The sequence below is a fragment of the Drosophila santomea genome, unplaced genomic scaffold, assembly GCF_016746245.2.
Source record: "Drosophila santomea strain STO CAGO 1482 unplaced genomic scaffold, Prin_Dsan_1.1 Segkk21_quiver_pilon_scaf, whole genome shotgun sequence".
NCBI classification, from domain to species: Eukaryota; Metazoa; Arthropoda; class Insecta; order Diptera; family Drosophilidae; genus Drosophila; species Drosophila santomea.
In genome coordinates, this window is record NW_025318953.1 from 157755 (window position 1) to 169267 (window position 11513).

The 11513-nt window shown below is 39.5% G+C and overlaps 1 pseudogene; it reads left to right on the forward strand.

The window, feature by feature from the left end:
• Positions 1-8772: 8772 nt before the first annotated feature.
• LOC120457540 lies at positions 8773-10814 on the forward strand (annotated as a pseudogene).
• The last annotated feature ends 699 nt before the right edge of the window (positions 10815-11513 follow it).

Genomic DNA, 11513 nt, shown 5'->3' on the forward strand with positions numbered 1-11513 from the left:
AGAAAAATCTCTACAAATCTGGCAGATGCTAGGTTGCCGCCTTATTCTGGCGTCATCAGCAGCCATTCTCAAGTTTAAGATCGGCGGAGAAAGTTCGTTTGGTGTTTGTGGGCAATTTAAACCAAATAAGTGCAAGTCCCAGAGGCGAACCAGATTGGCAAATAGTTTGAACCGGCGGAGAGCTGGGGTAAGTGGATGGAAAAGAGCTAAGATACCCAGACTTTTATCGCCTAACTCTCGTGCAGGGTTTTAAAAGAACAAAATATAACAAGCATACTGATCCGGAAGGAAGATGCGCTGCAGCCAGGCAGCGCTAGCAATTGTAGTTTTTTGTCAGTACACAAAAGGAAAATCTTCGGCTGCAGCTACCCAAAAAGGGCAGGGCAAAATCTGCGACCAAGGAAGGCCAACGGACCGCGGAAGAAGTAGCCGCGATTAGTGGATTTTGTCAGTTGGCTCGCGCGCTTCGCCAGCAGATGTATTCATAAAGATTGAAAATCGAAAGAAAAAGTCCGATCCGCTCGCGAATGCGCTGAACGTGATTAAAACTAATAATAATATAAGACCCGCATTTAGGGCAAATTTAAAGAAAGTAAAAAAAAATCAAAAAAAAAAACAGGAGAAAAAACCTAACTACGGGGAAAAAAGATAATTATGTTTTTGTAAATTAGGTTAAGAATTTTTATTATTGTGGAAATGTAATGCGCAATAATTGTGAGGAGGAGTGTCTGATTTCTTTGCTTGTGTTTTATGTTTGTGTTAAATTTGTAAGCCACACGGAAAAAAAATGTCCCAACTTTAACAAGAGAGGAAGAAAAAAAATAACAGGGATACCTCATAAGAATGTGTGCGAAGTAATCAATATTTTTATATTTATAATCAAAAAGAAAACTTTACTCCCAAAGAATAGATGCCGTCGCCGAAAGCGCTTTCTCCGATGGAAGTTACAAGAGAAAAGGGTGAGTCACCAAGAAAAACCATATTGATTATATTGGCCAAATTAAAGTGAGTTCACCCCTAAGGGCATTAACGTAGATGTCCCTATTGTTTTTTATCCCTTGAAACGCTCAAATAAATACTAACGTAAAGAATCATAAAGGAAATGCAAAACATAATTACACTGAGCGAAATCCGAAACAGTCACTATTTTAATTTACGCATATTATTATCTTGTAATTTTCTTGTCAATTTTTTTTTTTATATTTTTAATCCTCACTTTTCGTACATTCAAAACCAATAATTAATTATATGCAAAAATTCATCTTGTTGCACTTTCGTTCCTATATATCTTATATGCCTAGTTTTAAGAATGTTTATATGTACAAGTAATAAAATCCAATTTATAATGTGGTAATTCTCTAAGTTTTTGCCGCAGCTAGCATGAGGCCCTTGCGAATAGCTTAGGTTTCAGAAGGGGCCATCAGGGAAATTATGATGATGAGATGGCCATTGACAGGGCGGGTCAGCGAAGGCCTCCAACAACACCGGAGGCTGGCCGAGATCGGTTGGCGTGAACCATTTGAACATGTTTTCCTACTTCCGGATCAGGTTAGCTTGTCTAGCAAGACCACCACCCCTTTCACCGACAAGCAGCAGCCGGACCATCGCTCGCGTGCGCTCGATACCCATCGAACACCATGCTGACTTAATTCTTGGATGTTATACGTTACAGTATATTTGATATATGTGGATATAATATATGTAATGTATATGTGCTATATGTGGATGTAACATATGCAATGTATATGGATGTAGTATATGTTGTTGTAATATATGTTGATGTAATATATGTTGATGTAATATATGTAATATATGAAACTGGCGGGTAAATGTTTAACTAATATTTTATTTGGAATGGCCAGAGGGTATGTGTTGTTTGTTTCTTCGATAGCAAAGCAAATTGTATTAATAGGACTGCGGAGTTAAAGCATAAATGTGTTGCGAAAAGAATTTGGCTTGCGTTGGACACAGTGAAACGAGAACAGAATTTTTGCCACTTTTGGCGGAGCTTTGGACTTAGAAATTTTCACTGAACTTGGCACAAATTATTTTCACTTTTTCACATTTGGAATTTTGCACTTTTCGGACTGGATGAATATTAAAATATATTCGGAAATTTGGACTTAGAAATTTTCACGAATGAGGGTAAAAGGAGAACGGTGGGTAATATGGCGGCGCCCGTGGGAAAGAATAAGTACTTTTCTTTAATTGCAAATTGAACGAAATTGGATTTTCGAATTCCGAGACCACACCATATAAAAATATATGGCAGCATTTTAAATTGAAGAAAAACAGCCTTAAAAACATTGCAAGAACGTTTGGGGGATTTAGTTTGTGCTTTTATTTGTAGCGTGCCATTGCAACTAAATGGAAAATGAAAAATTTATAGAAATTCAAATGCATTGGCTGCCCCAAGTAAAGCTGGCTTAAAGACCCGGGCTTCAATTGGGTTACGTTACGGAATCAAACCAAAAAAGAGAGAACGCTATAACCGAGTCTGTATGCTTAATCTCAACTTTCTAGCTTTTGTAGTTCCTGAGATGTCGACATTTATACGGATAGACGGACGGACAGACGGACATGGCCATATCGACTCGGCTATTGATCCTGATCAAGAATATATATAGTTTATATGCTCGGAAACGCTTCCTTCTGCCTGTTACATACTTTTCAACGAATCTAGTATACTAGTTTACTCTAGGAGTAACGGGTATAATTATCAAAATTAAAACCATAAATAATACTCAAGCCACTCATCCAATGCAATACCTCATAAAATATAAAATATATAAACAATTTTGTCGCAAACATTCATCAAGTCCTGAACATGAAACAATAAGAATTTCGCCGGAGAAAGTACTTTCGCCGTGGGAGAAAACAACATGTAAGTGATATCATAAAACAAACTCAGGCCTGACCTACGACATTTATTTAATGGTACAGTCGAGGATCGAAATATTGTGTACACCGAGCCGCTCTCGTGTATAAGTACAGTCGAAGGTAGCATCATAGTGCCAACTTAAAAACAGCATGGTACAGTGAAGGCCAGAATATAATCCTACTTACAATTATTAGTTAATGAATAATACTAATTCTTTTTTTTTTTATTATTGCATCATATTACATTTATATTATATTAATACTTCCCATAGGTATAGGTTGTTGTTGAACATATTTCCTTTTCAGCCACTTGTATTTTCACTCATATTTATATATAACGACTATTACAATAAATAAATAACTTTGGAATAATTTCTTGTGCATTAATAAATAATATATGATAAAAATATATATATAATAATGATAATATAATAATCGCAATAATAATAATTAAAAGAACAAAATAAGATTAGAATGTACAAATAAGTTCTTGGAGTTTACTTTTTTTGTTTTTTTTTTTTCTATTAATATTTTTCTATTTTACATGTCATCTAATTAGGATCTAGGTTAAAAATTGAGTTAAGTGGGAACAACAAATGAACGGTTTTGTTTAATTAGATTTAATGAATAATGATTCGGTCTCTACGTCATCAGATACATCCAGCTCGGGAATAGTAGCGCACCATGGTTTCATCTTGTCAGAGGAGAACACAGACTGTATTTACGTCCTGTAATCTGTATTCCGGGATATCTCCGACGACGTAGCGATCATTTCTCAGGACCTTGACAACTTGATAGGGTCCTCGGTATCGTGGTTCTAACTTGCGTGATTCTTCCGTTGCAGCCGGCTCATTTTCAATGACTACGAGGTTACCTATGGAATAAATAGAAGGGTTAGAATGTTTAAAGTCGAATCTGTGCTTCCATTTTGCTCGTTCGCATGCGATGTTAGCGACAGCTTGCGTTCGGTTGTCGATAACAGAGTCCTTCTTCGTATCATGTTCCAGATCTGCTTGTATAGCTGCCGTTAAATGGTTTTGCACAACGTCAACAGCATTAAAGTTAAAAACGAGATCAATCGGACTAAACCCCGACGTATCATTCTTTTGTGAATTGCCACTCCATTGAAGATTATGTAAAGATAGGGTTCTCACTCATAGTCCGTACATAATTAAGGATTGTTTGATTCACACGCTCTATTTGTCCATTTGCTCAAGGTGTTTGTACGGCGTTTTTGATGTGCTGGATCTGGTTGTTCTTACAATAATCTTCAAACTGCTTTGAAGTAAACGCTGTTCCACGGTCGGATATAATAACGCTAGGCAAAACGAAATAACTTGATATTTCACTAAGGATGTTCAGTACGGGTGCGGTTTTCGTACTTTTTACTGTTAGGGGCTTGCTGAACGGATCAGATATAGCCAGAATATGGGTTAATCCTCGTTTGCTGGGAATGAAGGGTCCCAGATGGTCTATGTGAAGTTTTCGAAATGGTATTGGATCGGAGTCGATGTAGTGCATACATCCTTCGGGTTCTCCACTTTTCGACTTGTAGTAGCAGCATTCAATGCATGATGATATGTAGTGCTTTAAATATTTTCGCATTTTTGGGAACCAGAATCTTTGTTTAATCCGTGCAATGGTTTTGTCGAATCCAAAATGCCCTACATCATCGTGACTTGTCCGTACTGTACGCCACCTAACTGCCCTTGGAACAACGAAAGCCTTTCCATTTTCGACTTTGCATACAGACGGTGACTTTCAATGACGATCAGCTTGAAGTTGCTTTTACTGATCCTTATGTCGTTGACCCTTTAAGACGGCGATAATCTCAGCAAGCGTTTGGTCCTGTAGTTGCATAGTTAAAAGCCAGTCGTCAATGTCAGTTATAAAAGTGCGTACTATTTTATCTAGAGGTATCTGAGAACTTTAGTCCGGAGCACGACTCAAGGCGTCAACGTGAGCCATTTTGCTACCATCGCGGTGAATGAATTCACAATCGTAGTCCAAGATCTTGATCCACCAACGAGCTACCTGAGGTATTAATTCTTTATTCACCTTAACTTTGGCAATAGCACAACTATCAGTAATAAGATGAAACGGTTTACGTAACGAAACGGTAAGCGTCTCTACTACGGCCAATGTCTCGAGTTTGTAGCTGTGGTACTGACTTTTAGCTGTCGGCTAAAATAACAAACAGGTCGCCAATACTTTTGATCATGTGACTGTAGCAGCACTCCAGCCAGACCCACAGCACAAGCGTCGGTGTGGACCTCGTGATTCTCTGTAAAATCGTATAAAACCAGTACTGGTACAGAGCACAATTTTCCGATGAGTTCGTGGAAAGCTTCTTGTTGAACATTCGTCCAATTAAATGTTTCTTGTTCAGTTTTCCGTAAAAGTAGAGTTACGGGCCTAGAGATTAAGGAGTAGTTTTCCACAAACTTTCGAAAGAATCCAGTGAGACCTAAAAATCGTCTGACCTCTTTGGCATTTGTCGGAACTTTAAAATTTTACTAAAATTTACGATGTGTCCAGGGAACGTTATCTCCGATTGAAGAAACTTGCATTTGTCATAGCGAAGTGTTAAGCCACTCTCCTTAAGGATTTTGAGAAACTTTTACAGCCGTTGAATATTTTTGGCAAATCGATAGAAAGTTACAAGACTAATACAAAAATTAAAAAATATAACAACATTTTTCAAAAGTGTGGGCATGGCAGCTTTGGGCGTGTTGTGGTCGTTATGTTGGGCGTGGCAACATGAATCGACAAACTTGCGCTGCGTCTATGTCTCTGGAGTCTGTATGCTTAATCTCAACTTTCTAGCTTTTGTAGTTCCTGAGATCTCGACACTCATACGGACAGACGGACATGGCCATATCGACTCGGCTATTGATCCTGATCGGAAACGCTTCCTTCTGCCTGTTACATACTTTTCAACGAATCTAGTATACCCTTTTACTCTAGGAGTAACAGGTATATTTATCAAAATTAAAACCATAAATAATACTCAAGCCACTCATCCAATGCAATACCTCAATAAAATATAAAATATATAAACAATATATAAACAATTTAAACATTCATCAAGTCCTAAACATAAAACAACAAGAATTTCGCCGGAGAAAGTATTTTCGTGGGGGAAAACAACATGTAAGTGATATCATAAAATTTGTCTCTCTTATTTGCAACGATATATTATGTAAACAAGGCATTGCATTTCTTTTTTTTGGTTGTTGGCTCTTCAAGTCTTTTAGTAATGCAGCTATTTATATTAAATCTATTCTCTATTAATTCGTTGCGAAGAACAAAACCCAGTCCTGACCTACTTAAGTACAGTCGAAGGTAGCATCATAGTGCCAACTTAAAAACAGCATGGTACAGTGAAGGCCCAGAATATAATCCTACTTACAATTAAAAGTTAATGAATAATACTAATAGTAAATACATCCCGACGTATCATTCTTTTGTGAATTGACACTCCATTGAAGATTATGTAAAGATAGGGTTCTCACTCATAGTCCGTACATAATTAAGGATTGTTTGATTCGCACGCTCTATTTGTCCATTTGCTCAAGGTGTTCGTACGGCGTTTTTGATGTGCTGGATCTGGTTGTTTTTACACTAATCTTCAAACTGCTTTGAAGTAAACGCTGTTCCACGGTCGGATATAATAACGCTAGGCAAAACGAAATAACTTGATATTTTACTAACGATGTTTAGTACGGGTGCGGTTTTCGTACTTTTTACTGTTAGGGGCTTGCTGAACGGATCAGATATAGCCAGAATATGGGTTAATCCTCGTTTGCTGCGAATGAAGGGTCCCAGATGGTCTATGTGAGGTTTTCGAAATGGTATTGGATCGGAGTCGTTGTAGTGCATACATCCTTCGGGTTTTCCACCTTTCGACTTGTAGTACCAGCATTCAATGCATGATGATATGTAGTCCTTTACATATTTTCGCATTTTTGGGAACCAGAATCTTAATTTAATCCGTGCAATGGTTTTGTCGAATCCAAAATGCCCTATATCATCGTGACTTGTCCGTACTGTACGCCACCTAACTGCCGTTGGAACAACGAAAGCCTTTCCATTTTCGACTTTGCATACAGAAGGTGACTTTCAATGACGATCAGCTTGAAGTTGCTTTGACTGATCCATATGTCGTTGACCCTTTAAGACGGCGATAATCTCAGCAAGCGTTTGGTCATGTAGTTGCATAGTCAAAAGCCAGTCGTCAATGTCAGTTATTATAGTGCGTTCTATTTCATCTAGAGGTATCTGAGAACTTAAGTCCGGAGCACGACTCAAGGCGTCAACGTGAGCCATTTTGCTACCATCTCGGTGAATGAATTCACAATCGTAGTCCAAGATCTTGATCCACCAACGAGCTACCTGAGGTATTAATTCTGTATTCACCTTAACTTTGGCAATAGCAGAACTATCAGAAATAAGATGAAACGGTTTACGTAACGAAACGGTAAGCGTCTCTACTACGGCCAATGTCTCGAATTCGTAGCTGTGGTACTTACTTTCAGCTGCTGTACAATGTAGGCTGTGAAAGATAAGTTTCAAATTCCGAGACCACACCACACAAAAATATATTGCAGCATTTCAAATTGAAGAAAAACAGCCTTAAAAACATTGCAGAATGTTTGGGGGATTTAGTTTGAGCTGAAAACAAACGTTTGCTTATATTTTGTAGCGTGCCATTGCAACTAAATGGAAAATGAGAAATTTATAGAAATTCAAATGCAATGGCTGCCCCAAGTAAAGCTGGCTTAAAGACCCGGGCTCCGAATGGGTTACGTTACGGAATCAAACCAAAAAGAGAGAACGCTATAACCGAGTTCCCCGACTATCTGATACCCGTTACTCAGCTAGTGGAAGTGCGAAGGAGAATCTTCAACACTGACGGTTTTTGGTGGTTGTGGGCGTTAGAAAGGGGGGTGGCAAAAAGTTTTTTGGCCAATCGATAGAAATTTACAAGACTAATACAAAATTAAAAAATATCAAAACAAAAAGTGCGGGCGTGTCAGGTTTGGGCGGTTTGTGGGCGTTAGATTGGGCGTGGCAAAAATTTTTTTGGCAGATCGATTGAAATTCAAAAGACTAAAGCAAAACTGAAAAAATATCAAAACATTTTTCAAAATTGTGGGCATGGCAGTTTTGGGCGGTTTGTGGGCGTAAAAGTGGGCGTGGCAGCATGAATCAACAAAATTGCGCTGCGTCTATGTCTCTGGAGTCTGCGTGCTTAATCTCAACTTTCTAGCTTATGTAGTTCTCGACGTTCATACGGACAGACGGACATGGCCATATCGACTCGGCTATTGATTCTTATCAAGAATATATATACTTTATATGGTCGAAAACGCTTCGTTCTGCCCGTTACATACTTGTCAACGAATCTAGTATACCCTTTTACTCTACGAGTAACGGGTATAAAACCTAACCCAATAGAAACAATATATGATAAAATTTTATTTTAAATAGTTTAATAATTTTCACAACGATAATATACAATTCTGTCGTTCCGATAGGATATATTTCAAACAAATAACTTAAGGTTGCCACCCATAGAGTTGTAGAGTGCGTGGAAAAATTTGGCATCTAAAAATTCAGTACGATTACATTTCTAACAAAATGCCACGTACTTCTTTATTTGATGTAGATGATGACCAACAGTTTCTTAAAATGGCCAGCGGTGATGCGGTAAACTATCCTAAGAAAAAGAGCACAGAACCCATCTACAATCAAGATGGCTTTTCGGAATATGATATCCAAAGGCCGTGCTCCAGGTAAGAACTAAAAAAAAACAGTCATATTTAATATCAATTTAATTTCATATTCAGCGCTTTTCGAACCGTAAATGAACCGCACCCAAACCCCATACCCTCCAAGTTCCGCATCGACAATGTTGTTCCGGACTTTGGACTCGAGGAGAATTCTAACGTGCTTCCCAAAAACTGGCAATGCCACCTCCAAGTTCATCAAGGATTATCAAGAGTCGACGATGCCCCAACGAAGGAAAAATATCTCCAAATGTGCGTCAAACTGTTCCAAAACCTACCGTTGATACAGAACCCTCACCGCTGACACCCATCAAGGGGACTTTGGTGGATGAGTATGATACAGATCTGCTGTCGTCAGAGGATATTTGGAAGATCTATATGGATGTGAAGAAGGGGCTTATAAAGCCCTCGGATGCTATATATCCTTTGTTTGCATGGAGTATTCGGGGATTCCAAAACTCCACCTCCGAGTTTAACGGAATCTCAAAACTCCAATGAATTTCCTCCGAAAACAGTTCGAGTTAACAAAAACCTATATAAAAATAATTCTTTTGAAACTGGTTTTGAGAGGAAAGTCGGAAAAAATGAGTGGCGGGTCTTGGATCAGTGGATAGAATCGGAGGGGCTCAACGGATCCTATAATGATATAGAAGAATCGGATTCAAAGGGAAAGGTCGATAGTGACGCCAAGAAGCCTCGGATTCTGGACAATGAAGATGTCGCCTTTGCTAGCTTCACCATTGGAATCGAAGAGCAGCGGGCAATCAAGGAATGGATAAAATCGGAGGGCCTCAACGAACCCCACAGTGATATAGAAGAGTTTGATATGTTATTAAGCCTAGCAAGGGAACATGAGAAGAATCGGGATCTTCTGCTTGAGTTACTAAAGCCCAAGGATCTTATCTCCCAGGAAAAGGATGTTTGGAAAAAGTTTTCTCCAAAGGTGTTCGAAATGCCGCAGAAACCTGATTCCGTAGAGCCTGAGTTGTGGAAACCCCCACCCAACGAAAAGGTTTCCGTTGAAAATATTCCAGAAAAGGAACCAGAGAAAGCAACTGAATTCATTGTGGAAAAACCAGAAAAGCCAGTTATCCTCGAGGTCAAAGACATTAAAACATTACCCCCGAGGCCCAAGGCTGAGGAAGCTACCCAGAGTTGGGTACAGCAATGCAGTGAAACCATTTCCCAACAATTGCAACTCCTCATCTCTGAGGACAGTTCCAACAATCAAACTGATGCAGAACCAGAGGCCATTGACTTCGAAACCGAGATCAGCAAGGAGCAAATGAAGCCCCGAGTCCTGGGAGAAAGCAACAGAAATGTCTCAGCGGAGACTGGATGGCAGAACAGCTTCACAGTTTTCCTCGAGGACTTCGAGTACATCATTGACCAAACCATGACGGAGTTCAGGGACCCCCAAGCTAAGAGACTCCGCTCAAAGTGGAACCAGCATTTGGATCAAAATCGGTGGAGAATTTGAGGAGATGTCTTCTGCTTCCGCCTCTGCCAGATCACTTGGACCAGTGCCTCCAGAGGATTAGAATCCTAAGGCGTTCCAAAAGGCGCAAGGTCGAGGAATTTCGCATGCACGTCGATATGAATTTTTGCAAAATGTATTGCACACTGAGTATGAATAAGAACTTGGACCTGCAAAATACGGTAAGGTTCCTAAGAAACGCCGTTTACAATAACGACATCGATGTGATCCAAATCCAGTATGAGGCCACACAGATAGCCTGGATTTGGTCCGATGGCAGTGTCTTGATAATCAATGGAAGAGGCCATGCGATGCTTGCGGAAACACAAAGGGATCTGATGTTTAGGACCCTTGGGAGGGCGAACTTCAAAGCCGACCCCTCAAACAAGCTTCTACATCTGCGTCTCAATTCCTGCGCCCACTTTCCATTTGGGATCTCTTTGCCGGTCTTCACTGCGTTAAGCGTTCTTTCTCCAGAGCCCCATATGAAGTATGTCTACTACGTGGACAAGGCAGTTCCCGGGGTGGCGGCCCGTGTTCATGAGACGGGAATGGTCCAGGTGTTTGCCATGACCACGGGTGAGGCGGATAATATGCTGAAGAAGCTGTACCTTCTTACGGCCAATCACCGAAAGGCCACCAAAGACGTCATCAAAAAGAAACCAATGGACTACGACTGACCAAAAAAAAATGTAACTTACGAGTTACAAACAGAATGATGTAAGGATGTGATCAAAAATAGAATAGTAATTGTAATAAAGCTGAGAACGCTTTGGTAAACAATTCAATGGCTCAAAAATGGGTTCAATCATTATTTTGTTCTTTAGAATAAATAGGCGTGGAATTCTTGCTCTGCTATCAGATATCGTTACTCTGCTATTGATTAGATTTTAATTAAACATCGATTTTACAAAGATTATACATACTGCAGAATTGCTAAGCCAACTTCTCACTAGTATCAATATACCCTCTGCCAGGGTGTGCAAAGTAAGCAGTATAACTATGTATCCTCCAAATATTTTCTGTCCCCCAAAGCAGTTTTTAATTTTGTAGTCATGCAAATTTCGTTTCCTTTCCTTGGCTTGAACATTTGTCTCAGCAGAAGTTAATTGGTTTTTTTGCGGAAGAAGTGCCGCTTGAGACGTCGACTTGGGGGACTTTTTTCCCCTTTTAGTTGCTCCCGGGGTAGTTTTTTTGTTGCTGTGGCTTTGGCGTTGGTTGGTGTCTTGGTGGAAAACAGAAGGCTTAAAAGGGGATACACAAAGGATTTGAGCAATCAAGTGCGCTTTTGAGCACGCAGACCGATAACAGTTTTATTCACGCTCGCTTTTTCCAGCCTCTTATTTTCCTGGGACCTGCCATTA